The sequence below is a fragment of the Delphinus delphis genome, chromosome 5 (genome assembly GCF_949987515.2).
Source record: "Delphinus delphis chromosome 5, mDelDel1.2, whole genome shotgun sequence".
Taxonomy (NCBI): domain Eukaryota; kingdom Metazoa; phylum Chordata; class Mammalia; order Artiodactyla; family Delphinidae; genus Delphinus; species Delphinus delphis.
This window is the reverse complement of record NC_082687.1, coordinates 74,259,295-74,282,577: the sequence shown is the minus strand read 5'-3', so window position 1 is coordinate 74,282,577 and position 23,283 is coordinate 74,259,295. Positions and strand designations below refer to the sequence as shown.

The window sequence follows — 23,283 nt, the reverse complement described above, 5'->3', positions numbered from 1 at the left end:
AGTTATAAATAAATTTACACTACAAACAATATAACAATAAAATCTGATCTTACTGTTTAATGCTTCTATGGAACTTCTAGAGTATAGTTCTTTTCTGTCTTGTTTTGTTTTAGGAATGTTTCAACTATCTCATTTGTACTGTCAGAAATGTAGAGGAGCTGCAATACACAAAGAATACAAAGTTTAGAAAACTATCTAGTGATTTAATGAGCAAACAGTTCCTACTGTCAATGATATTGCTTCTGGAATACACCAGAAAGGAGGTGTGTGTGAATGTGTGTGTATGTGTATGTGTGTTGTTTCGCTTACATTCTTATGGGCCACTCACATTTCCAAGTACTATCTACAAAAAAGTAGACTGTATTATTTCTAGGGCCCATTTTACCTTTCTCTTCAAAAAGATCAGGGAAATAAACTGAACTTCATGGCGCCAAACAATTTTTTCTACAAGATAGTCAAGCCATTCACACAGGTTTCTCAATTAAACTATCTTAGAGTTTCTCGAAAAAGTTATAAAACAATAAAATTGACAGATGCATCAATTCTTCCAAAACCAAGCTACATGAGGGACTTATTGAACAAGTGATTCCACATTTTATTTTCCTTTCCAGACAAGAAAAGAACCAAATGGATTACATTCTTATTCTAAAAACTTCAGAACCAAAGAGCTTATCTAAAAGTCTAAAACTCCTGAAGCTCAGAAAACTGGACTCACTTTTCTGTCACACCATATTACACTGTCTTACCTTTAGAGTTTAATTCATCTACTGAACACCTAATAAAGGTTTTATCACAACCTTGAGGACTCAGTTTATGAAATCACAAAGAAATGGCACATTGCAGAAAGTCATCCTAATCTCCTGAAACGTTGTTTTATTTTTTTTTAAAGGTCTCCTGAGTCCCTTTCCATGTTTCAAGTCTGTAAGAGCATATAAAACTTACAAAGCCAGGAAAGAAAGGAAGTAGAAAAGCCACAGACAAACTGTTAACTTTCTGAGAGAAATGTAACAAAATTTTTAAAAAGCAAATTAGAAAATTACTTACTTTTCCCAGGTCTTTGGTACAAAGCTCAGAAGGCAATTTCCCTTTTCCCACAAAGTCTTGTTAAATAATAGCAATCACTCAATGAGGTCAGGCAGCCCGAATGTATCTAGAAATTGTGTAGAGACAAAAAGTTAACATTCAAAGTCAGATTAGAAATTAAAAATCAAAACACCCCATTGCTATTCACAGTCTCTGCATAATTAAAATACAGATTTCATTGGAATATCTAAATGATGAGCTATATTAGCTTCTTTTCTTTCAGAACAATACTAACAAGACTTGCTAAATCTAGATGGTGTTTTGATCTGTCATCTAATTAAAGTTACTAAAGCCGGAATCAGCAAGGCTTGTTGGCAACCGTTCACGATAAAAACGTCCTTCTCAGGGAGTTCTAAAAAGCAACTTAGGGAGGATGTGGACTTCTAATTATACTGCGACTTGGGAGGGAAGGTCTTCCGAAATCACACTTGCTTGCCTCACCTTCCAAAGATGAGCTCATCTCACAAACACAGAAGCAGTTGTAAATAGAAGTGAACAATAACAACTTAAAGATATTCATCAACAACTTGTAAATGCCCTTCAGATGTATCCATTGAAGCACACTTCACTTTTGCAGGTGGGAATGAGAAGAGAGAGGCGTGTTAACTTTTTTTAAAAAATAAATTTATTTATTTTGGCTGCACCGGGTCTCTGTTGCTCTGCGCGGGCTTTCTCTAGAGTTGCAGTGAGCGGGGGCTACTCTTCGTTGCGGTGCGCGGGCTTCTCACTGTGGTGGCTTCTCTTGTCGTGGAGCACAGGCTCTAGGTGCACGGGCTTCAGTAACTGTGGCACGCAGGCTCAGTAGTTGTGGCCGAAGGGCTCTAGAGTACAGGCTCAGTAGTTGTGGCGCACGGGCTTAGTTGCTCCGAGGCATGTGGAATCTTCCCGGACCAGGGCTTGAACCCACGTTCCCTACATTGGCAGGCAGATTCTTAACCACTGCGCCAACAGGGAAGTCCCAATTTTTTTCTAATAAAACAGAAAATCCGAAAATTCTGCATGATGATAATCTCACTTAAAACATAAGTTACTTCCCCCAACAATGCTGTGAACGAATACATAGGTAATACATCATTCATAAGATAAACGAGTTTAAGTAGGTGTAACAGATGCCACAGGTACACCATAACCTAAAGTCTGTGCACCTGTCAGCCTCTCCCACACTGGGCCGCACATTAGATGTAATTCTAAGAAGCGTGATAAATTCATTTAAAAGCCATAAGAGATTGAGAAATAGGTCCTTTAGGAGGAGGCAGGAAGCACTGCCACGGTAGGCAGTCAGAATCCCACAGGCATCAATAGTCATCATTTATTAGTACTGTCATTGTTACTGTTACAGTTTAGAGTTACTATTACTGTTACAATGTTATTGTTACACTTACACAGTATCCACTCGCAAGCCAGATTCTTCTCTAAGTGTTTTTACATGTATTAACTCCATTTAGGATAGAGACAAGCAGAAATATCCCCTAGACATCACCCTGGTGCCACACAGTACACTCAGTTCTCCTATAACACTCGTGTTTGCTCCAAGGTTGATACAGGGAGCAACTTGAGCGTAACTTGATTTTCACATTTGTTTAGGTATGATTTCACTGCAAGAAACATTAGGTAATAGCAGAAGATTGCACGGGGCGGAACCCAGCTGTCTAAGGATACACAAAAGGCACAAAACCCACGCCTCAAATATCTGTTGGCGATCTCAGTCCCTCCGACATGTGCCGAGCCACAGCCCTCCAAGCTGGGTGCCCCAACTTTCCTTCTGATTTCAGGTAACCCTCTTTCCACCACTTCACAGTGACGCATAAACTGCAACCCTTCCAGGGCCTCAGTCCACAGGAAATGTCATGACTTTCTCAAGGTAAAATGCCATATTTAGTGCACTTTTTATCTATTTACTTCTTGACCAACTAATATGTGTAAAACTGTGCTCTGATTTTTATTCAGTTCCCATCTTACTTTTTTTTAATGTGTCACTGATAAAGGTGTTTTTTTTGTAATTTATTTTTGGCTGTGTTGGGTCTTCGTTGCTGTGCGTGGCTTTCTCTAGTTGTGGCGAAAGGGGGCTACTCTTTGTTGAGGTGTGCGGGCTTCTCATTGCGGTGGCTTCTCTTGTTGCAGAGCACGGGCTCTAGGTGCGCAGGCTTCAGTAGTTGTGGCACGTGGGCTAGGCAGTTGTGGCTTGTGGGCTCTAGAGCGCAGGCTCAGTAGTTGTGGCGCATGGGCTTAGTTGCTCTGCGGCATGTGGGATCATCCCGGACCAGGGCTTGAACCCGTGTCCCCTGTGATTCAGTCAGCTGTGGCCAGGTCGGCAGGGCCATGTGATAGGCTTTCCTCACAAATGGCTCTACGAGTGGTGCAGGTAACCTGCTAGTGTTGGAGGGTCTCCTGCAGAGGAGGGCAGTGACTGTGTCTCACCATGGGGACAAGGACACTGGCAGCAGAAGTTCTGGGAAGTACTCCTTGGCGTGAGCCCTCCCAGAGTCTGCCATCAGCCCCACCAAAGAGCCCAGGTAGGCTCCAGTGCTGGGCTGCCTCACTGATAAAGGTTTTTGAGTGTTATGTCCCTGATCCTACTTTTCCCTTAAGCACTGGGGGATTTACTGCATAGCATGGTGGTTTTTAGAAACACATATATTGCATTTTAGCAGAACTGACTGTATAATAACTAGTGTTTACAAGGATGCTTGTGTGTTGTGTGTTTTGTTTTGTTTTTCGGGGTTTTTTTGGCCATGCCACATGGCTTATGGGATCTTAGTTCCCTGACCAGGGATCGAACCCAGCCCCATGCAGTGAAAGCGCTGAGTCTTAACCACTGGACCACCAAAGGAAGTCCCAGGACGCTTGTGATTTAGACCAGAGGGGTTAAATTATGATTTTCAAATACTTTCATTATGTTAAAGAGGATAGCAACATATGTAATTTAATTTTAGAAAGAATCACACTCACATACTTTACAATAACCTAGTATGGACACTTTTAAGGGTGTTTCAGTTACGTGAAAAATTTATTTATGAGAAGTTCCGTAATGGTGTTGTTAGATAAATGAAGCGTTACTGCACCATTCCGGACAGACCAACATGATGGTGTTATAAAGATACAATTCTTGCAGACAAGAGGACTTAGCCAGAATTGCTAGAGAGGAGAAACTGAATTACTTGTCATTCCTTGAAACCAATAAATTTTTAAAAGATTAAAGTTATCTGTAAAAAAAAGTCCAAGATATACATAAAGATATGTACAAAGAAGTTTTCCATTAAAGTAATAACATTTTAAGCAATTTTAAAATATAAATATTCAGCAATGGATAAAGCTTTTTAAAATCTGTAAGATATTTAATAAAATGAGAAAATGTTTTTAAGCAGTGTTCATTGGGAATGCAGACTATAAGATGATTTGTTCCATATGATCTCAATTTTGTTTAAAAGTATCTATACCTAGAAAAAAAGACTAGAATGAAAAAAGTCAACATTTGTGTATAGTTGCTAATTAGAGATAACAGAATAAGGATAGAATAATTTTTATTTTCTTTGCATTTTCCTGTGGTTCCCAAATCTTCCACAATAATCATATCTACTTTTATAGTTAGAAATAATCATATGCTATATAAAAATAGGACTAAGGCATTTGGTGGGGAAAAAACCCTCTTTTTATCCCCACTTTAATTCTGAATGTGACTCCAGCCAGTAGAATGAACACCAGCCCAAGAACAAGGGTACCAGATGCTTCCTCCACAGGTATTAACAGACCCAGTCACAGAAAGTATTTTCTATCTCATAATTCAAGGGCAAATACATCCCAAAAGATGTTCAAAGTATATAAATCCATTTTAGAGGCCATAATATAATTTGCTTTTACTGGCTAAAACAGTTATAGATTTAGTAAAATCCAGATGAAAGAAGACTTTTAATTATATAATTGCATATTAGCTGTCTTAATGTCTGAAAGAAATTTAGTTATGAATGAAGAAATTGTGCTCTGGATAAAGCTCCTTTCAAACAAGATCAAGATTAAAGAAATACAAGAAGCAATGGATTCGGTTGTGGGGATGAGTGCCTTACTCAGGGAGTTTTCGATAGAAAGTAAGAAAGAGATATTGATCTTTACGACCTCCAAAAGAACTCAGCTGTATTAAAAATTTTCCCAATAACCATAAAACTGGACTTTGAAAATAATCCATTTGCCAAAAACGGTGACTCCTTATTAGTCATCAGTCTGCTTAGTTTAATCCCATGCACTGAAATTGCGTAAGAACTAAATGGTGAAACTACAATACTCTGAAGTCAAGGGCCAGTGTGGAACAATTTGGCCACCACACAACCTGAGTTCACTTACCTATACTAGCCAGCAGCACATTTAAAGGATGTGCCCCTTTCCATCTTCAGCATAGCATTACTCACATCAAATACTCAGTAACTATTTGGTGTAGAGCAATTGCTTTAGTACCACTCTCCATTCTCAAGAATGCACTGAGGATTAAAAATCAGTGATTGTGTGTGTGTGCGTGTGTGTGTGCGTGTGCGTGGTTTTGTTTTATAAAATTATAAAGCATCTGTAACATGCAGTGTATACATCTGAATAATAACCATATTCCTGCTGTACAAAGTATAGATGTACTAGTCTCTGTTTTGTTTTGTTTTTTACTTCCAAAAATGCTGACTTCAATGGAAAACAAACAAAAAACCCTTCTGTTTCAAATTTGCTTTTGTATTTTTAAGCATTTTCATAACTTCCCTATCAAATGGAAACAAAGCTACTGATTTCACGTTTTTGTTCTGTTTTGTTTCACAGAATAGAAGAGGCAAATGAATATTTTAATTACGCTATCATATACAAGAAGAGATCACAGAGGTGATTCTGAGTTCCAGAAAAATCAGTTCAAGTTCAAGATCAGAGACTATCATTTTATCAAACGTATGTTGATTACTTTGGAAGATAACTGAAATTCTTGGCTTCTGTGTCTCACAAGTTGCTGCCTAAAATGCTGCACATATGCACCTTTAATAATTTGCAACCAAGTATTATAATCAGCAAATAAATTCAGATACTATTTTCAGTTGGGAGTGTTCAAAATAAAAACTATGAATTTTAATTTTTAAAAGAAAACATGCAGAAATATACATCTACCTATATACACCTCACACTGACTCTGAAAATACAGAACACTTAGGAACTCTCAGTATGGAAACCATATTTCTTAAATTGCTCTAAGAATTAGCATATGTATAGCTCAGGGGAATACACTCTCTTAGCATTACTGGATATAAAAAAGGGCAACCAATTTTCAGAGTCTACCTGGAAAATAAGCAGAAATTATTTTCTCAGGCTCTCTAGTCACTCTGTGGGCAGAATTCCCACATAATCTAAATTGGTCTTGGCACTATCTCACTCCCCCTTTTTGCATCACTACACCACCTCTGGTCCACAGCCCAATGACCTTCTCTTTCAACGGCCTCCTCCTCTCATTGGTCCTTTCCTTCCAACTTCTAAACTTCCAATGACTCCATGGCAATATTTTAGCAGAAGCTGGGGAATGGGGGAGCTTCAACAAATGATTAAGGAATTTTAACTTTCTCTGGATTATATGCATTTTTAAAGAAAAGTTTGAGTACCCAGATCTTGTTTTTCTAAGCACCATAGCTCACTGGAGAAATAGTTGGGTCCAGGTCCGGAGGTAAGGAAAGTACAATATAAGCCTAGAACATCATACTATGCCAGAAAGCAAGAAGTGCTCAAATATTAATGCAGACATGACAGAAGGACACAGGAGCTGCCTTGAAGGGGCTCCCACTGGCCAAATGTGGTACAATTTGAACAACAAAAAGAATGATACGGATAAATTATAACACACTCAATTTTAAAAAAAGGAACCATAAATCCACAGATATTCATGGAAAGGGGGATAGTGGAAAGCTCTTTTTTACAAAGAAAGCCAGCTAATAAACACCAAAGGAATAGCAGAAATAGAAAGTCCCACTTTGCAACCACCAAGGCAATGATTGATTCAGTCAAGGGTCATTAATGGACGCTAAAACCATTAGGGAAAGGGTTGCTATGGAACAGGATACTCACACAGCCTCAGAATATCACCCCACAGATTACTTATCACTTACCGAGGGGAAGAAGTATCTTTATAATGGAGAGCTCTGGCAGACCACCTTACCCAAGTGTTGGTTGGCACAATCAATTATAGGATAACCGAACGTCATGTCTCCACAGGGACTATGTAGTATGTTTGTCAAAAGGCTTAATCTGTATCTCATCGTAAAGTAACAATCAAACAAATCCAGTACTTGTGGTACTTTCTGCAAGACAATTATCTTGGCATTTTCCAAGATACCAGTGCCATGAATGACAAAAATAAACAAAAACAGGGTGACTGTTCTGGATTAAAGGAAAAGAAACAAAATGCAGTGAATGACTGTTGATGAATCTTGGATGAGGAGAGGGGTTATAAAAAGACATTACTGGAATAACTGGGGAAATTTGAATCCGTATTACGGACTATGTGGGAGAATATTCTTGTGTTTGGGAGATACATATTAAAGTATTAATATTTCAGGTAAAGGGTCATGACCTCTATAACTAACTCAACCGGTTCAGCAAAAATGTTTTAAAGTGTATGTATACAGAGACAGAGAGACAAAAACAGAGAGAGACAGAGATAAAACAAATTTGGCAAAATGTTAGCATTTTATTTGGCAGGCTGGTTGTAACCTCTAAAAGCCAGTAACTACGGTTACTTGTAGGCTGTGTCTATTCCATATGAAGAGAGATCATAAAGGAGCCTACGGTTGAAACCAACACAAATAGAAATAGAGATCACTGGTGTTAGAGCATTTAGTCCATTTTTCAGAAAACTTTTTCCAATGCATTTTTCTTCTGTAGCAATTAATGGTCATTAGTTGGGAGGAAGAAGATTTACAGAGAAAAAGAAACCCAAGGAAGAGGATAACAATGGATAAAAATTAGGCACAGATAATTTCAGTTCTCTTCCATACCTCTTCTTTGGAAGAAGAGGTAAGTCTCGAGGTTTAAAAAAATTGTGCATTGTTTTCCATCCTGGTGAGAAACGCTGGACAGATGTGTACCTTTCCAAAGAGCAAGAAAGAGTCCCTCTGCAAGAGGTATTCTGACCAAACACCAGGACCAGTGAAGCTGAGCACTTCATTTCATGCCCAGTCCTGGCTAAGCCTAGAACAGAGGGGCATGTGTCTGAATAACGAACATTCCATGTGGGCAAACTTGCATCCCGGAAGCGCAGCTTTCAGCAGCTGCCTCAAACTGAATGTGTTGGAAACAGAATTCTCCTCCACCAAACTTGATCCCTTGTTTCTATTACCTCTCTTCTCAGTCTATCCAGTCTCAAAAGTGCAGCTTCATCTTTCACTTTGCTTCCCATTGGCCCACTCTTCCTCATTCACATCCTCAGGGCCATATTGGCCACAAGGTCTCTCGCAGTCCAGGTAGAAACAGCCTCTCTTTTCTCTGTTTCTCCTCAATACTTCTATCTATGGCACTCACTTGACACTTTTTAAATATCTTTGCCACACGGTACTGATTCTGTACTCACTGTAGGCAAGAACTTAACTACGTTACCTAATTTAAAAATCACTGAGGGCCTTCCCTGGTGGCGCAGTGGTTAAGAATCCGCCTGCCGATGCAGGGGACACGGTTTCGAGCCGTGGTCTGAGGAGATCCCACATGCCGCGGAGCAACTAAGCCCATGAGCCCCAACTACTGAGCCTGCGCTCTAGAGCCTGCGAGCCACAACTACTGAGCCCAAGAGCCACAACTACTGAAGCCCGTGCGCCTAGAGCCCATGCTCCGCAACAAGAGAAGCCACCGCAATGAGAAGCCCGTGCACCGCAATGAAGAGTAGCCCCTGCTCGCTGCCCCGCTCGCCGCAACTAGAGAAAGCCCGCACGCAGCAACAAAGACCCAACGCAGCCAATTAAAAAAAAAAAAAAAAAAATCACTGAAATTCTGTGAAGTAGTTTACATTATTTTGCTTCTATCTACGGAAGAAATGGATACTCAGACAGGTGAAATAACTCGTCCGAGGTCACAGAGCTGTAAAGTTGATATTCAGACCCTGATCTTCTGGTTCTACCCTAACACCAAGGTGCTTCCGATTTTATTTATCATTTTAAACACTGTCCCCTGTCCTTAAATCAAGCACAGACTCCTTGAAGGAAGGGATCTATTTTATCCAGCCTTGTGCTCTCTCCAGAGCCTAGCAATACTCATAACTCATGTTCACTGAATTATATTTCAAGACTCAGTCCAGAAACCATTTTTCTTTCTGACTTCCAAGCTCAATCCCTGTAGCACCACCCACCCCCTCCCCTTGCCCTCTATATGTTTCTACTGCAGTACACGCAAGCCTTAACGGCAGGCTTCGTGACTGCCGCGTGTGTGCCCTGGAACACAGCAGGCACCTAATGTATGTTTGTTAAATGAAATGTTTATGCATGAGACAGCTGGGTTCCTTATCAAGGCTACTATGTCTTGCTAGAAAATTGACCTCATTTTTGTCTTTATCACATACTGAGGAAATTATTTTAGGAAAGAGTGACACAGGGAAAATGGAGAAAAACAGTCTTGGCCTTTGGGTCCTACCCACTTCACCTGCTGTCCTGGGTATACTGTGTTCTGGAGAAGTGCTTCCAAATTTTAATGGATACGTAGTATCATTCAATACAAATTACGATTCAGTATGTTTGTGGTAGAGCCCAAGATTCTGCATTTCTTTTTCTGGGGTGTGGGGGGATGCAAACAAGAGGCTAACCCAGATTCTGCATTTCTAACAAGCTCCCAAGACACGTTGATGCTGCTGATCTATGGACCACACTTCCCAGGAGCAAGAAGTCCTAGACTGTAATAGTGAAACTGCCCATTTAAGGAGAAATAACATGTAGACTAAATGACCAGACATAAATTCAGAGTGTTAATGCTAGTTATCTCTGGGTTTCTTCTTTCTGCTTTCCTGTAATTTCCAAGTATTCTATAATGACTCTTGCTGATGGAAATAAAAATTTTAAATGCTATATATACACATGCATAAAAAACTGTACATTTGGACATTTCTACTTTGCATGGTTACATCTTTATTTAAGCAACAAATATACTTAAGAGGACCAGACTTGGGAAATAACAAGATGGTGAATTTAGCAATTCCCTGTCTGCTCATTTTATCATGTAGATTAACATAAAACAGTAATTACCCTTAGCAAGCAGTCACCACCACAAGCATTGCTTTTCTCAGGTTCCTTTCCCTTAGAAGAAAGAGAAAGAATCCATTCAGTTGGAAGACAATAAAAGGCAAACCAAATTAAGGACAGAAGAAAAAACAAGCAGGTGCTACAATGAACCTCTTCCAAGTGGGTCAACAGAACCTCATGAAGTTGAAAAGGAGGTGGAAATGCGTTTCTCCCAGCAGAGGTGGGGTGGGCTGGGTTCCCCGACAAGGCAAAGTGCAATAAATTAAAGCAGCACTCACCGTGCACCTGCAAGCGAGGTGCAAAGAAATGGTCCTCAGAGGAGCCTCCCTTCCAAACGTAACAAGGAAAGACCGTCAGGAAAAGGCAATTAGAGGGTGTGCATTTGCAGGAAAGCACTCCCCAAATACCTCCTTCTCTTCCGTGTTGTTCCAAAGGATGCCAGGTTTATCCTATGAGTTGCAGAAGTTGCAGCCCAGGCAGGTGGGCACCTCATGCCCACTCCCATACCCGCAGCTATTCCAGACTCTTGCCCAGCCATAGGTACCTGTGACTCAGGAAGGGCCAAAAACAAAGGAGGCACTTTGTAACCAGAGTGTTCCCGGTTAAAGTAGGACCAACAAGGTTCTGCATCCTCTGTTTTCCAACCCACAGGCCTAAATGACTTTTTGCCTTAAAGGAATATTGTGAAACGCACTGTGAAATTACCCAAAAGGATTGGAACTTAGTGTCTGGAAGGCTTATATGTACAATGGGACTAAAAATCACTTCTGTGTGTCTATTAAGGATGTGGTTTCCTATCTGTGAAGTTTAGACACGCTAGACATTCAGCTCAACTGAAAACAGTGAGTCACTTTATTGCTACTGAGTTCTGTGAGTCTAGAGCTGGACCATTCAAGGCAAATAAGCATATGCTGAGGTATTTAAAAATGTGATCACTTGAGATTTCGATAGCATCAAAGTCATCATCTTGATGGGAGAAAAAATCTGAATCTACTTGGACTTGCTTACATTTCTTTTATTGAAATTCAATATTGTTTTTATTTTGAATTAGATGGATGGTAGATGGGGTGGGGGAGGGGAAAGCACCATAATCTTCTCGGTGCTCCAAAGCCTCAGAGTCTTAATATCTTAGTAGGAATTTTAGATTTGAGGAGACGTAAGAGGCACGACAATCAAATAAAATGCAGTACACGGTCTTTAGCTTGGATTCTGGTTTAACTTTTTTTTCAATGCTAAAGACTTAGGGGATTAAGTCTTTGGAAATTTGACTATGGACTGATAATAAACGATATTTGAGGACTACAATTAATTTTGTTGGCCATCATAATAGTACTGCATTTACATAAGGCAGCTTCTTTATTTCTTGGAGATGAATGCTAAAGTACTTAGGGGTAAAATGCCATGATATCTAAAATTTATTTTGAAATGGCTCAGCAAAAAATAATATATGTAGGGCTTCCCTGGTGGTGCAGTGGTTGAGGGTCTGCCTGCTAATGCAGGGGACACGCGGAGCCAGCTGGGTCCGTGAGCCACAACTGCTGAGCCTGCGCGTCTGGAGCCTGTACTCCGCAACAGGAGAGGCCGCAATGGTGGGAGGTCCGCGCACCGCGATGAAGAGTGGCCCCCGCTTGCCACAACTGGAAAAAGCCCTCACACAGAAACGAAGACCCAACACAGCAAAAATAAATTTAAAAAATAATAATAATAATATATGTAAATTTACACAGATGAAGTAAATAAGAAAAATGCTAATAGTTACTGAAATCAGATAGGGGTTCTACGGGTTTTCATTGTAGTATATTCCTTCTACTTTTTTCTATATTTGAAAAATTTTAGAATTAAAAGTTTAAATTTATATCAAAAACATTTATGACCCCATAGTTTTATCTCCCTTGTCCTACTCTCTTGCCATATTAGACCACAGTCCATCTATAGTAGATTATTTTCTTTTCTCTAGAACACATTCTCTCACACCTTCCACCTCTGTAACTTTGTGTGTTATATTGTCTCAACCTGGCATTTTTCTCCCTCCAGTAACTGGGCCTCTGGTGAAAGCTGATTTATTCTTTCAGGTCAATCTCAAAGGCTACCCCCTCTCGGAAAACTTTCCCAACCTCCACCCCACTTTATGCATCTCCCCTTTTCAGACTCCCCATTACACCTTGTACCTCTCAGCACACCTATCACATTCTACCCTGCAAGGTAAACACTGAAGCTGACATTTACTGAGAGCTTCCCACGTGTGAGGCCCTGTTCACATGCTGTCGCATGCATTCTTTACTTCACTCATTTCTTTCCTACCCCACTGAGGTAGGAGCTGTCATTACCTCTTTTCACAGGTGAGGAAACAGGCTTTGAGGGGCTGGGTGACCTACCCAGTTACAGGGTCAGTAAGCGGCAGTGCCAGGCTTCATTCAAATACAGCCCATCTGCTTCTAAACTCTTTAAGCACTAGTGTGTATGTCATTTGCATGGCGGCCTGATCCTTTCCTACTACATTGTTACATTGTTACTAATTGTTACATTGTAACAATTTAAGGGCAGGTATTGCATCTTCTTTCTTTATTCACTCAACCAATAATTGTTGAAAAGCCACTATTATCAGGAAACCACTGCCCTATGTGATGAGGTAAAGATATGAGTGAAAAGGACAGTTTTTGACCTAGGCAAAAACTAAGGAAATCTGAACAAACTATGGACTTTAGTTAATAAAAATGTATGTACTGGTTCATTAATTGTAACTAATGTACCATATGAATGTAAGATGTCCATAATAGGGCAAACAGGGTGAGAGGGTTAATGAGAACTCTGTACTATCTTCTCAATCTTCCTGTAAATCTAAAACGGTTCAAAAAAAATAAAGTCTATTTTAAAAAAGGAAAAAATAACGTGACAATGAGGGCAGTTTTCTTGATTGGCTCATAAACTCCCTATAAAATCAATCCTAAAGAAGAGTGGTTCAGTCATTCTAGCAAAAGGGGTGACAATGAAACGCCTGACTAGGGCCTATCTGGGGAATGAATTCAAATGAGGATCTCCAGCTGAATGTGTGGCACGTGTTTTTTAAACCTAGTTTCATACATGTATGTCCTTCCCCTCATACAACACTAACATGCTTCAGGCTCCAGTTTCTCCAGCTTAATTCACGATGTTTTAATGAACATACACAGGAAGGGATGTACCACATCTCCTACTTCCCTAAATCAACTCAAGTTCTTAAGTTCTCAGAAAGACTCTTAGGATGTTCAATTCCTTTTTTAAGCATGGCTTATTTTTTGGTTTTGATTTTTTTGTTTTTGTTTTTTTCCTTAAAGAATCACAGAGTTTCAAGTCCCACACTCCACAGCCATCTCACACCCAGAACTTTAGGTACCTACACATTAATATACTGAACCATCCTATGCCTGATTCTTCCCTAAAAAAAGGGAACTCGGCCTTTCAGATACTGTTCAAGGATTCCTCTCCACTTTAATACATGGCTCTCTCCACCACATTTGTGAGATCAGCTACATTTCCACATATAAAAACCTTCCTATGTGAAGCTAGCCTAATAAACCACCATGAGTAACAGTAACTCTTTTTTTAGATCTAACTCCTGGAAAACTACAGCTCCTCACAGCTGTGTAACTATTTAACAGACACCATGTGACAATATTAACCATAGTAATAAGTAACAGCATTGAGAGTATTTCACTGGTTGTGGTGCATTTTGGAAGTTAGTCTCATAAAAGTACTGTGATATGGGTGGTGAAGATATCATCACCATTTTATAGATGAGGAAAACTGAGGCTTACAATTGAAGTCAGAACTCACTCAAATACACCACTGCGTGACTTTGTTCCGCGGGGGAGCCTCCAAGTCCTGGTTCAAAGCCAACAGTGCCTTTGCTCTCTCCAGTCAGAAAGCCAGCCCCCCTCCCGGAAACTGTCCACAGTACTCGCCTCATCCCTGGAGGCGCTCTTTCTCTACAGGCCGTGTATCCGCTCATGCATCCAACCTCCTGAGAAGAATCATATAAACTAACTCAGGACTAGGACCCCACTTCACTCATGCTTCAGCCGCCACATGTTAACACACGGCCTCACACAGTGGGTGCTCCCCAAGCCCAATGGTCCACAACTGCAAGAACGATCCTGAGCTGCAAAGCTTACCCACGGGCAAAAGCCATGAAAACAAAAACATACCCTGTTCTGGTGCTTGACAACTAATGCAAAGTTCAAGATGACTTTTTTTCATTGACCTTAAAGCAAAACAAATTATATTTAAGTTTTACAACAGGGCTGATAACCATAAATAGAAAAGAGAGAGTTTTGTTTTCCCCATGAGTCCTCAGTGAGACCTCCAACTCGGGGGCCAAGAACATTCAGGGAATGTGCCACAGATCTTGGTTTTCATCCAGAGCCCAGAAAAAGGGCAGAGGCAAATGAGTTTTACCAGCGATACAGTTTGAGTTCGTCCTACAGGGACCACCCTCTACAAAGTAACGCCTAAAATCGGCTTGTGCATATTCCTCTTTCTATAGACCTCTTTCTAATGGCCAAGTTGACCGTTCTGTTATTAGAACCTTGGATTCTTTAAGTCAAATGAAAAGTCAAATATTTTTAAAGTATCAAATCATCAAAAAAAAATTCTTCTGTGCCCTCTGGTACCAAATATAAAGGTCCTGACTTCGCACAGAGAGTGAGTGATTCAGAGTTAACTGCTCCTGCCTTGAAAGGAAACCGAAGGCTTCCAGTGCCCCAGGACATCACAGAAGTTGCTGAAAGAAGCAGTTTACTGAATCGTACTTCTGTGTCTTCAAAGTTTTAACATGCCCAACAGTGGAAAACTAAAACCATTTGGATCAAAGAGGCTAAAAATCAATGCTTGCTTTGTTTGTTTTTAACCAGAATAATAACCAAAACTGAATATAGTTCACCAAGGTATTAAATTCTGTCTCAGTGTATTTTTCCTTCTGTATCCAACTATACAAGAGACTTTTAAAAAGAATAATAAAATGCTCTATTCTACCATCAATAACACACATGTGCTTTGAATTTTTCAGGAATGAAAGATGGGATTGTGGGGCTCCCCAAACCCTTCCTTGTGTGTCCAATGGCATATATTATAAGACTGCTCCCCTGCACTCATGAGAAAAGTGATCACAGGATACCAGGGGGAACTTACAGAGTGTGTGTGTGTGTGTGTGTGTGTGTGTGTGTGTGTGTGCGTGCGCGCGCACACACGCGCACACACACACACTCAGCTGTGGTGTATCTATGGGTGGGGTTAGGGTGGGGGAGGGCAAGCAACAGAGTGTTGGAACTCCTAAAAAGTGTCATAGGTGTTGCCTAAGATCTAAAATTCCACTCGCCCCTCCACTTTTCCTCTCTGTTCTTTGCTCCAGGAAGCTGACCCACTTGACAACACACTCCCTCAAAGCAATCCTGAGGAAAAAGAACAAAGCTGGAGGCATAACCTCCCAGACTTCAGACAATACTACAAAGCTACAGTAACCAAAACAGCATGGTACTGGCACAAAAACAGATGTATAGATCAATGAAACAGAATAGAGAGCCCAGAAATAAACCCATAAACTTACAGTCAGTTAATCTTCAACAAAGGAAGCCAGAATATACAATGGAGAAAAGACGGTGTCTTCAGCAAGTAATCCTGGGAAATCTGGACAGCCTCAAGTAAATCAATGAAAATAGAACACTCCTTCACACCATATACAAAAATAAACTCAAAATGGTTTAAGGACCTAAATATAAGACATGACACCACAAAACTCCTAGAAGGGAACATAGGCAAAACATTCTCAGACATAAATCACAGCAATATTTTCTTAGGTGAGTCTCCCAAGGCAAAAGAAATAAAAGCAAAAATAAATAAATGGGACCTAATCAAACACATAAACTTTTGCACAGCAAAGGAAACCATCAACAAAACAAAAACACAACCAACAGAATGGGAGACAATATGTGCAAATGATGCAACCAACAAGGGGTTAATTTCCAAAATATTCAAACAGTGCATACAATTCAATATCAAAAAAAAAAAAAAAAAAACAGACAACCCAATCAAAAAATGAGCAGAAGACCTAAACAGACATATCTCCAAAAAAGACAGACAGATGGCTAACAGGCACATGAAAAGATGCTCAACATCTCTAATTATTAGAGAAATGAAAATCCAAACTACAATGAGGTATCACCTCACACTGGTCAGAATGGCCACCATCAAAAAGTCTAGAAACAATAAATGCTGGAAAGGGTGTGGAGAAAAGGGAACCCTCTTGCACTGTTGGTGGGAATGTAAATTGGTGCAGCCACTATGGAAAACAGTATGGAGGTTCCTTAAAAAACTCAAAAGAGTTACCGTATGATTCAGTAATCCCATTCCTGGGCATATTTCCGGAAAAGATGAAAAATCTAATTTGAAAAGATACATGCACCATGGATGGACCTAGAGAGTATCATACTAAGTGAAGTAATCAGACAGAGAAAAATAAAATAATACAGACTCACATAGCAAAGGAAACCATAAACAAGACCAAAAGACAACCCTCCGAATGGGAGAAAATATTTGCAAATGAAGCAACTGACAAAGGATTAATCTCCAAAATTTACAAGCAGCTCATGCAGCTCAATAACAAAAAAACAAACAACCCAATCCAAAAATGGGCAGAAGACCTAAATAGACATTTCTCCAAAGAAGATATACAGACTGCCAACAAACACATGAAAGAATGCTCAACATGATTAATCATTAGAGAAATGCAAATCAAAACTACAATGAGATATCATCTCATACCAGTCAGAATGGCCATCATCAAAAAATCTACAAACAATAAATGCTGGAGAGGGTGTGGAGAAAAGGGAACACTCTTGCACTGCTGGTGGGAATGTGAATTGGTACAGCCACTATGGAGAACAGTATGGAGGTTCCTTAAAAAACTACAAATAGAACTACCATATGACCCAGCAATCCCACTCCTGGGCATATACCCTGAGAAAACCATAATTCAAAAAGAGTCATGTACCAAAATGTTCATTGCAGCTCTATTTACAATAGCCAGGAGATGAAAACAACCTAAGCGTCCATCACCGGATGAATGGATAAAGAAGATGTGGCACATATATACAACGGAATATTACTCAGCCATAAAAAGAGACGAAATTGAGCTATTTGTAATGAGGTGGATGGATCTAGAGTCTGTCATACAGAGTGAAGTAAGTCAGAAAGAGAAAGACAATACTGTATGCTAACACATATATATGGAATTTAAGAAGAAAAATGTCATGAAGAACCTAGGGGTAAGACAGGAATAAAGACACAGACCTACTAGAGAATGGACTTGAGGATATGGGGAGGGGGAAGGGTAAGCTGTGACAAAGTGAGAGAGTGACATTGACATATATACACTACCAAATGTAAAATAGATAGTGGGAAGCAGCGGCATAGCACAGGGAGATCAGCTCGGTGCTCTGTGACCACCTAGAGGGGTGGGATAGGGAGGGTGGAAGGGAGACGCAAGAGGGAAGACATATGGGAACATATGTATATGTATAACTGATTCACTTTGTTATAAAGCAGGAACTAACACACCATTGTAAAGCAATTATACTCCAATAAAGATGTAGAAAAAAAGCAAAAATAATACAGACTCACAGACATAGAAAAGAAACTTATGGTTACCAAAGGGGAACACGGGCAGGAGTGGGGTGGGGAATGAGGAATATGGGATTAACAGACACATACAACTACATATGAGATAGATAAGCAACAAGAATTTTCTGTATAACACAGGGAACAATATTCAATATCTTGTAATAACCTATAATGGAAAATAATCTGAAAAAAAAATATATATATATCTGAATCCCTTTGCTGTATACCTGAAACTAACACAATATTGTAAATCAACTATACTTCCATAAAAATAAAAACAAACAAACAAAAATCATGCTCCCTTACCCTCTGGCTCCTGGTTGGGTTTGACCAATGTGGAGGTTCCACAGGAGGACAACCACAGGAGAGCAGAAGGAAGGAGGAAAACAGCTCCCTCCCTGCAGGCTCTCAGATCACAAGTCCTGTCCAGTGGCCCACTACACACAGCTCTCTGTCTCCCCCCTCACCCCTCAGGGCCCCAAGTGGGAGGAGCTTGGCTGCCACAAGCCCCAGGGCGATGCAGATCTCAGGTAGTTCCTCAACACCCTGTCCAAGTTCTCAGTATGAATGTGCCACCTGTTTCCTGATGAGACCTGGGCTGATCATATACCTAAAACCTTTGAATACTCACCTAACAAGATACTTGCCCTAATCACTACTGTTTTGATCCCACCTTTATGGCAGCCTTACATCAGTTATGTCAAAGAAAAGTCACTCGACAATATTTCAGGACCTTTTCTTATTTATTTATTTATTTGGCTGTGCCACACGGCATGTGGGATCTTAGTTCCCCAACCAGGGATTGAACCCATGCCCCCTGCAGTGGGATTGAACCCATGCCCCCTGCAGTGGACGCACGGAGTCCTAACCACTGGACCGCCAGGGAATTCCCCTTCGGCACCTTTTAAAGCTAGCTGTTTTTCACTTTGTTATAAAGCAGAAACTGACACACCATTGTAAAGCAATTATACTCTAATAAAGATGTTAAAAAAAAAAAGCTAACTGTTTTGACTAGTGTACTGACATGGTTTTTGTTTTTTTGTCGTTGTTGTTTAATCCACAAAATGCCATCATCTGCAATAAACTACACAGTAGAGGAAATACACTTATAGCTTAAATGATATTTTTTCAGCCTTACTGAGGGATAATTGACATACTAAATGGTAAGATATCTAAAGTATACATTGTGGTGATTTGATAGACATTGTGAAAGGTTTCCTCTCACCTAGCTAATTAACACATCCATCACCTCATGTTTTTTTCTTTTTTTTGGTGAGAACATTTAAGTTCCATTCTCTTACAATTACACAATATAGTGTTATCAACTACAGTCACCATGCTTTACATTAAATCCTTAGACCTTATTCACCTTATAGCTGAAAGTTTATACCCTTTTACAAGCCTCTCCTCTCTTCTACTGTTTCTATGAGTCCAATGCTTTCTTTTTGATTCCACACTTATGTGATACCATAGAGTATTTGTCTTTCTTTGTCTGACTTATTTTACTTAGCATAATGCCCTCAAGGTCCATCCATGTTGTCACAAATGGCAGGATTTCCTTCTTTCTCGAGGCTGAATAATATTCCATTGCGTGTATGTATATGTGTGTATGTATACATGTATATATATAACACCTTCTCATCTTCTTTATCCATTCATCTGTTGACAGACATTTAAGTTGCTTCCATATCTTGGCTACTGTGAATAATACTGCAATGAACATGGGAAGGTAAATATCTCTTCAAGATCCTGTTTCCATCTCCTTGGGATTTTTACCTAGAAGTGGGATTGCTGGATCCTATGGCAGTTCTATTTTCAATTTTTTGAAGAACCTCCATACTGTTTTCCACAGTGGTTGCACCAATTTACATTCCAACCAACAATGCACGAGGGTTTCCTTTTCTCCACATCCTCACTAACACCTGTTGTGCTTGTCTTTTTGATAAAAGCCATTCTTACAGATGTGAGGTGATTATCTCATTGTGATTTTGATTTGCATTCCCCTGATGATTAGTAACAGGGAGCACCTTTTCAGTACCTGCTGGCCATTTGTACGTCTTCTTTGGAAAAGTGTCTATTCAGTTTCTCTGCTCATGTTTTAATTGGATTACTTGGTTTTCCTGCTGTAGAATTGTATGAGTTCTTTATACATTTTTTGGATATGAACCCCTTATCCAATATATGATTTGTGAATATTTTCTCCCGTTGAGTAGGTTGCCTTTTCATTTTGTTGATGGTTTCCTTTGCTGTGCAGAAGCTTTTTAGTTTAATGTAGTCCCACTTGTTTCAGTGATCCTTTTTAAAATGTTAAGTCAGATCAAGTCAGCTGTGCTCAAAACCCTGTCATCTCTGAGAAATGAATATTTCAGGTCCTTATTCTGTCCTGTACCCTTTGCAACCTGTCCCTTACTCCACCCCCATATTTTTTGGCTTTACTCAGCAATACTCTTCCCTTTGTTCCCTCTGCCCTAACCTCAAGGGCATCTTGGCTGTTTCTCAAACATGCCAAGTTCACTCCCACCTGAGGGCCTTTGCCCTTGCAGTTTCCTGCACCTAGAATGCCACCTCCTGGGTCTCCATATCACTAAGTCCTGCTCAACTGCAACTACTCTAGGAGGCCTTTGCCCATCACCACCTCTTAAGCAGCCCTCTCTTGCTCTACCTCTCTCTCACCCCTTGATTTTTCTTCATCGTGCTTATTACCCCAATACATTATATATTTATTTGTCTATGGCCCACCTCCTCCCACGAGAACGCATGGTCCCAGAGAGCAGGGACCTTGTCTGTTAGGATCATCACTCACCCCCACTGCCCAGAACAATGGGTGGTGTACAGTCAGCACTCACTAAATCTTTGTCGAATAAATGATTTGGTTAGGGAAAAATAAAAAGGACTGCTGGTCTGCTTTCCTAATGACCGCAGCTAAATTTCCAGTGACCAAGAAGATATTCAGTAGCCATCTTTAGAGATGCTATAGAAGGGATTCTGTAAACTAAAAGATGAGTTTATGGAATAACCTGCCATCCTACATGAGGATTTTCCACACTGCACATCAAAACCAGCAGAGTACACAGGAAATAATAATAATAAAAAATATGAACAAATTTAAACAATTATTCACACCAGAGTGGCAAAGATTTTCTGTAAAGCGCCAGAGAGTAACTAACTTACACTTTGCAGGCCACAGAACCTCAGTCACAACTACTGGGCTCTGCTGCTGCATGATAACAGCCAGACACAATACATCAGTGAATAAGCACAGCTGTATTCCAATATAACTTGACTGATGAACACTGAAATATGTATAACTTTCACGTGTCACAAAATATTATTCTTCTTTTAATTTCTTTCAGTCATTTAAAAATGTGAAAACCATTCTAGGCTCGTGAGCCATATAGAAACAGGCCGTAGGCCAGATCTGGCCTCTTAGCTGTAAGTCTCTGACCCCTGATTTAAATCCTTTCTAAGGGTGTTTTTTTTTTCCTTTTCCTATAGATAAAATACATTCTGGTCCATACAATCTATTGGATACATAGTCTACAATTAATTAAGCATGGAACAATTGCTTTTGTTAAAGAATAATAAGCTGGATAAACAATTTATTTAGGTGAATAAAAATTACTAACTCACTCTTCCAGGACTGGTCTTTCCACCCAGATTTTGGTCATCTTCAAATACAAGCTCTGTTAGCACCTTTTTCCTCATCTAAGTATTTTCATTTTCCAACCTAGTGAAGAAATTTCCATTTACTCTTTCTTCCTTTATAGAGAGGGAAACTGTAACAAAATCTTAGGATAGAGGGGAGAGTGGCTTCCCAGGTTGGAGGCAAGGCAGATTCCAGTACAGTGTTTTATGATGAAGCGTACAGTGTGTTGCTTATACTTTGCTTCCAAGTGCTTTCAAACACACCCTGTTGTGTGGGCCCTGGAATGAGAACTATTCTGATTGCAGGTGCTGCTAGCACTCAGCGTCATCTGTCCCCATGAGCCCCAAAAATTTGCTGAAAAGGCCAGGCTGGGAGATGGCACAGCCAAAACAAGTTATTTCATAACTTAAAGCAGAAGAGTTTAAATTGCTCTCAATTATAATGATAGCTCATCTCTCTTACGTAATAGCAATATATGAAAATAAGGACTTTGAAGAAGCACTCTTCATGATATCACTCAGAAAAGTCGACCGAAACAGGTATATTAACATCAAACTTGGACTTCCCTGCTGGTCCAGTAGTTAAGACTTCATGCTTCCGATGCAGGGGGCACGGGTTCGATCCCTGGTCAGGGAACTAAGATCCCACATACCTCAAGGCGCAGCCAAAAAAACCCCAAAAAAACATCAAACATGTCTATTTGACACTGGACACACAGTAGAGAACGGGAACACTTCACTATAGGCTTCGGATACTCTCAATATCCTGATGTTGAGTGTCCCAGGAACCCAATCAAGAAAGAATTCAAGAGAAAAGTTCTCATGTTCTCTAAGCATAGGAGACATGGAACAAAACCAACATTTATTTTAACCTAATTAATTATAGACTCCACTTGCCCAACCCACTGTGAAAGTAGATCTACTGGAATGTGGAGTGAAAATTTTTTAAGTTTTTGAAACACCTCTGGTGCTCTGTTTCTTGATTTGCCCAGTAAATCAAATTCAAATAAACAGGCTAAAGGAAGTCAATGGTTTTCCAACTCCTACTGTAAGTAACACAGATTTACTGTGAGATTTAAGCCTACAGATTTACTGTGAAAACCAGGGATTAAATTAAGCTTCACTTAAATTTCAAGATGCCAGAGATGGTCTCCTGAGAAAGCAGACTTGGCTTGAAATCCTGGTGTCTCACACACATGGCCCAATTCCCAGCAAAGACAGCCGTCCACAAAGCCGCCCTGTCTCCGCAGGCATCTCCTCCGTTCTGCAGAGCGTGGACTATACACATCAATGAAAGTTGAGACATCAAGTCATGGAAAAGCTGTAAGATAAGCGCCTCTGCTTCATCTCACACTCTTAATTGAGTTTCTGAGGGAAATGGAAATGCTGACGAGGCAGGCAGCTTCAAACAAAAACGGTCGGAAGTGAATGAATATCCCAAAGAATTGCCACCATAGTTGCCTGGTAATCTGCATGTGTCAGCATTCAGATCGACACATTCTTTTGGGGAATACCCAGGGCACCAGGGAATCACCCTCTTCCAGACACCCAGGGGGACTGTGATGCTGAAACCAGGTGATGGAGAAAGTCACAAGGAGGAAGCTTCCCTGAACAACCCTGGCTTCAGCTTGTATTAGTTTGCTAGGACTGCCCTAACAAACTACCACAGACTGTATGG

At 40.1% G+C, this 23,283-nt stretch overlaps 1 protein-coding gene across 11 annotated transcripts in view; it reads right to left on the bottom strand.

Moving 5' to 3' along the window:
* APBB2 (amyloid beta precursor protein binding family B member 2) overlaps positions 1–23,283 on the bottom strand; it is a 375,435-nt gene that overhangs the window by 263,349 nt on the left and 88,803 nt on the right. For 10 of the 11 annotated variants that reach the window (XM_060012656.1, XM_060012657.1, XM_060012653.1 and 7 more), the window contains one exon: positions 1,045–1,150. The gene's annotated coding sequence lies outside the window, so the exon portion shown is untranslated. Of the gene's footprint in view, positions 1–53; positions 159–1,044; positions 1,151–23,283 lie in introns of all 11 variants that reach the window. The other variant, XM_060012655.1, reaches the window with a different exon arrangement.